The following is a 6000-nucleotide window of genomic DNA, read 5'->3' on the forward strand; positions in this document are numbered from 1 at the left end:
TCTAGGGTATAGATCTGATTTCTAAGAAGCTGCAAGCTCAGAATGACACTGGTGTCCTTAAGTGCCACAACCTCCTCACCTTGCAGCCTTCTTCACCTCGTTTCTTCCACTCTGATGGGGAAGAGTTGAAGGGTGTCTGAAGAGCCACTACTCGTAGAAATCTTCAGCCTCATCTTCCATGCGTTGGAAGGAGTTGCTGTTTAGTTTCAGGTTTTTAAATCAAGACGTTAGGAAAGGGTGAGTTGCCTTAGTTTCATGGCTATTTATCTTCAATTCCTTCTGGGCTAGAAATAAAAGATGGCCAAAGTGAGTGGACAAGCCATCTTTCGTATGCATGGGCTAAACTGGCTAAGGGGAAATTACCTCAGAGGTAACTGATGTGGAATCTAGAGCAGGGATGACTACAGGTAGCACTACCGCTTACCAGAAAAACACCGAGAGAAGGCAAGAGAGCAGGCTTTGAATCTGGAGAGAGCAAGAGTGTAATCTGATCTTTTCTGTTGGAGAAAGAAGGCATTGCTTTGAAAGGTGTCAGAACATAGCTGGGTAGACATCAGAGAATGATTTAATGGGAAAGCCAGTGTGAGGCACTGGAGGTCACGGCCTGACAAGCAATCTTAATCACTGGCAGCTTTGAAGAGCAGATCAGAAATACTTTGCTTAAGTGTATATAAGGGAGTGTTGATCATGCTTTGGGATAGAAAGATAAATTTGATGAGGGCTTGAGGATGCTGCCAGCCTTTTCGGAGACTTCTCCCCCTGCGCCTGCAGGGCAGCTGCACCGCTCCCCAGCTGCTGCTGTCGCACAGCACGTGCCGTGTCCCATTCATGGGCAGAGAGCCCAAATGTGGACAGGAGCAGGGCCAGGCTGACTCAAGAGCTGTCCAAAGATAGCCACGTGTTGCTCCCCAGCGTTGGAAATGCAAGGAGAAAAAAATACCCAGCAGCTGCCGGCGAGCTGTGTGCCACAGCTGAGCCATCTGCAGCACATGCAACATAAATCCATGGCCAGTTGTCGGGTCCGACAGCTCAGCTTTGGATGGAAATGGAGAAAGTCAAATAAACAAGATTTATGCAGCCAGTGGAGAGCGTCAGTAAGATTTCTCAGCTCTTCAGTTAGCATTTGCATGGGCAGAGTGCAAAAAAGCGATGTCCTTCCTTGCTGCTGTGTTTTGGGGCGGTCCAGCTTTTCCAGTGCAGGGGTGGGATGCTGACACAGGAACGCCTCACAGAGGTCCTGCTGAGACAGGAGCGAGCCAGCCTGGGTGCTCAGCTGAGAAAAGTCTGATTTTTGGGCCTCACCCTCTGCCCTGGCAGCTGCGGAGTGTTTCCACAGAGGTGGCAGCGGGTGGCAAGGAGCTGTGGCAGCCTGGAGGGAGGCTGCCAGCTGGACTCCTTGGCTGTTGTGTATCATGAAATAATCACCCAGCTGAGAATGACACGAATGCCTGGAGAGGCCTCCGCTGCTTCGGCCTCACTTCAGATTACACCAGCTGCTCTGCTCCGAACTCCCGGCTTGATTCTTGGAGACACCTGTCTATGAACACCTGCAAGTGCAGAGCAGTTGTGCCTTGCCGGCAGCTTCACGTGGGGCTCCCGCAGCTCTGGGGCAGCTGCCTGCAGGGCTGAGCTGCAGAGCCCTTGTTTTTATGGACAAAGTGCAAAAGATGTGCGTGCTTTTATCGCTGTGTACTCAATTCATCCTGCTGGAAAAGGTGAGGATCCAAATTCCACCTGAAAAAAACAGGAAACGAATTAAAATATGCACTAGATGTGAAAACTAGTGGTCAATCTCAAGTGTAAACTTACATACATTTTTACCACAAAGTGACATACTGTTCTTATCAGGCCAATATGCAAAATAGTAATTGCTTTAGGAAAAAAATCAGAATTAACCCCCAAATTAGCTAGGGGATAGGGATTTATTTAAGAGAAAACAGTTATTAAAACCAGAATAATAAAATCAAAATGCTAGAGAAATGCGAAATACATGAGGCAAATTTAAGGCTGAAATACGTATCTATTTACTCAAAATGCACTGAATCAAAATAAGTGGATGGAATCTCTTCTGGCTGTATATTTTGGCTAGCTCTGTAGAAACAACTATTTTCTGCAAACATTTCATTGTGGTTGCTTTTCAGTATTCCTTTGACAAAGTATTCAAATTTTTTTTCATTCATATAAATCTTGTAGTAGATGAAGAATATTAATATGGAACTTTGACATTAAATACAATTTTTAAATATATTAAAATAGTTTCACGATTTATTTTAAAAGTGAGTTGGTTGCATTTTGTACCATCTCCTGTATAACACCAAATATTCTTTTGATATTCAGTTCTGGTTTAGGTACTTGCAAGCAAAAGATGTGATGTGTCAAATCATAAGTCTACTTAAGATTTTTTTAAAATTACATCTAATAATGAATAGGTCTTACAGGTTTGGGAAATATTTTATATTTCTGAGCTATTCTTTGAATTTTTAGAGAGTCAGCGGCAAAACAATAGTAGTCTTGGTCTGCACGGCCTTGCATGCTGCAGGAAATCCTTCAGTTTGTGTCTGAGTACACAGTTGCTGTTAGTAACTTCAAGTGGCTTTAGAAATACTTTTTGTCTTCTTATATGGTCACTTCATTAAAAAAATTCAGTACCAGGCTGGAAGGGTTTCTGCTTCTCCAATTCAGAAATATTTCTTCTGCAAATAAAACCCCCACAAGCGAGTAAGCAGAGGCTTTACCAATAAGCATGTGTTTAAAGTAAAACTTGCGGTTCCTTCTCTCTTCGCTGGGTACCACCTACGTGGGAGAATACAGCGTTGTCTCCATCTGTTTTGAAGTCATTCAGCATTACACCGTCCTTCCTGAGCCATGTAATCTCTCTTTAAAAAAAAACAACCAACAACTCCAACACTACGACCTAATCTAATAAATGTCTTCTCTAGACCCTTGCTCAAGATGCTTTAATGCTAATTAAGTAGCTGTGCTGCTTAATTAGCCAATATTGGCTGGTAAAACCCAGCAGCAAGGAAAGGATTTACCCCTCTTCCTTCCCCAGGAGCTGTGGGCTGTAGCTCGGGGGTGGGTGAGCCCCTCGGCGTCCTGGGCACCTTCCCAGTGGTGCCCGTTCAGCCGCCGCTGGCGGCTGCGGAGGAGCCTGGGTGACTCGGCGAAGGAGCGGGAGCGCAGCAAGGGGATGGGTTGGCCGGGTTTCAGCGGCACATTTGTGATTTCAGATGCTTGGCAGCCCACAGCCCAGCTTGGAAAATGGGCGTTGTTTAAATGTTACTCGGAAGGTGAAGTTTCTATATATTCCTTCTGCAGAGGATGCTTAGTAACGTGCCTACGGATGCTGCCGTCGGGTGCATGGGGATGGGCTCTTGAAAAGTCATTCTCCCCGTCTGGAGGGGGAGGGAAGCTTCTGGCCTGAGGCTGATGGCAAGATGGGAGCAGGGATGGAGGAACTCCTCTCCCCCTGCCAAGAGCCGGGTGAGGGAAGCTGGTCTGCAAGCCCTTACGAGCCGAATTTCTCTCACAACCGGCTTTTACTTGGACGGGGGAGCATGGCTTGGGGTCGCTCCTGCCGTCTGCTCCAGCGCTAATTTCCTCCCGTTGTCTTTGGGGAAGCTCGAGCGCGGCAGAGGGGAGGTGGTGGTGGCAGTTACAATCCCCTGGAAGCTCGGGTGTGGGGCTGCACCGCCGGGCCCCTCAGCTGCTGCAGGAGACTCCGCTGCTCCCTTCCCTGGTGATCCTTTCTAGAGATGTCCCACCCAGACTCCCACTTCTCAGCCGTGTTTGTGGCGGAGGAGTTCTTATCGCTTCCTCGTGGAGGTAACTAATGCTGAAATCATTTCACTCTTGGCAGAGGCGGTTGAAGAATGATAAAGCAAAGCCAGCAGAGGCTAGGAGGGGCACTGGGCTGTACTCTCTAAATTCCTGGAGCCAGCACCACCTCTTGCCTTTCCTCCCCGCTTCCTCATCTTTCAGCCCTTATCCCTGAAAATTCAGAGTGAGTCCCCTGGTATTTCTCCTACTGTGGCATTTAAAATCTCAGGCAATAAAGCTTTCACCACTTCCCTTAGGGAGACAATTTTTCAGCCTACTGTTCTCCGTTCAAAAGCTTCCCACCCTGATTCTCAGCTTAAACTTGCCCTTCCTTAATTTCACCCCATTAAAATCATTGATGTATCACCACTCTTCTCCCTTCATGCCACTTACTTCATTCAAATATTTACAGATCACTAACGTCTCCTGGCTTAGTTTACTAATTCTGTTGTACCTATGATAGTCAGAATTTCTTTTTTTCTTTCGTAATGCCTCCAGCCTGCCGATTCTTTCTGTCATGGCTCTTTGAGCTCCTTTTCCATTTATCACTCTTCTCACAAACGCGAGGCAGATGCTCACCGCCCTCGCCTGTGTTGTTATGCTTTTCTGTACGCTGTCCAAAACTGCATTGCCTGTTCCTCACTGCCATGTCCTAACGCCTGTGCAACAGCATGCCATTCTCCGGGTGTCTTTCAGGAGTTGTGTCTCCAAAGCACGTCCTTCCCTGTAAAGACAGATTCTGGATTATTTTCCCAGAAGCAGCCCGCTGGGTTCTGGAGGTTGATTTTAGTTGGTGGCAGGGCATGGCTAGAGGCGCATAGGAAATGAGAGCAGACTCTGGAGTAGAGCCCCCAGCAGCCCCACACAGGGCAGATTTTATCTTAAGTACAGATTTTTGTCAGTGCCCTGCTTGTTCCATCTGATGTTGACACCACCAGTACCGGATGGACCGACGAGGCTGGTGCCCCTGCAAAGGAAGTTTTTCACGTGTTTGGTGAGAAAAGTACTGTTGTAAAAGTGCGTAGCTCTACTTCTACCCGAATCTCTCTCTTGTTTCGCCTCAATGTCATAAATTCTTCTAGGGAGTATGTGATGTCTTTGTTTCCCAAGTCCACATACGTGATTTGGGTGGTGGTGGGGTAGGTGCATACGCACGTTTTTATACTATCAACCTATAACTGGTTCTGTGCCACGAGCAGTGGCTGCGGAGGAGCAGGATCCTCCATCTTTAACACTTTAATTTCCCAGGTGTTTGTAGGCCCTGATCAGGATTTAGGGATTGCTCTGAAATGATTCCTGCCATGTTTTCAGGTGGCAGAGCACTACCTACAGCCTATTGCACACTGGTGCAGCATATACACCCCGGGGCTGCAAAGCTAAACACTCTGATTAAGAAACATCAGAACGAGGTTTAATGGTGCACTATAATGTCACCCTAATTGCACGCCATGCTTCCCCCACCCAGGCCCCAGGTCCCTGATCTCTGGGAGTGCAGAGGCAGGATCCCCAGGATCAGCGTTGGAGGGAGAAGGAGCATTGGCCGAGGTGTTTGAGGTGCTGGGCTGCCGCCACCTTCGCCTGCGTCTCTCCCGCACTCAGCCCTCCTCGTCACCCAGCCCCTGCACCAGGGGAAGACGTTTCTTTCTTCTCGTTTCCTGGTTTCCATCTGCTTCCTCCTCTGCGTTTTTCCTCCTGTGAGCCGGCTCCAACCGCCGTGCTTGGTCTTCGCCCTGAGAAACCCAACACAGCCGTGTGCCGTGAGCCCGCAGGCAGGTCTCCCTCCTGGCCCACTGACCGGCTCCCTCAGGTTTCCTCCGTGGCGGGCGACCCGCGGGGCACCAACAACCTCCCGCCTGCTGCCGTGCCCCTCACAAGGCCTCAGGCCCCGTCCCGCTGCCACGGGCGCGGCCACCTCGACAGGCCGGGTGCGCCCCCTCAGGCCGTGCCCCCCGCTGCGCCTGGGGGGCTGCCCGGGGCGGGGGGGGTGTCTCTCCCGCGGGTGTAGGCGCGAAGCGGTGTCAGGCCGCCGGCGGGTGACAACCCGCCGCTCGCCTCAGGGCAGGGACCGCGGGCGGAGCCTCCCGACGCCCGCCGCGGGGTGGCGCTGTCGGGCGCGGGGGCCGCTCTGCGCGGCGCTCGGTGCTCCGACGGCGGCGGGAGGAAGTGACGTCGCGCAGCGGA

Source organism: Strix uralensis, chromosome Z (genome assembly GCF_047716275.1).
Source record: "Strix uralensis isolate ZFMK-TIS-50842 chromosome Z, bStrUra1, whole genome shotgun sequence".
NCBI lineage: Eukaryota > Metazoa > Chordata > Aves > Strigiformes > Strigidae > Strix > Strix uralensis.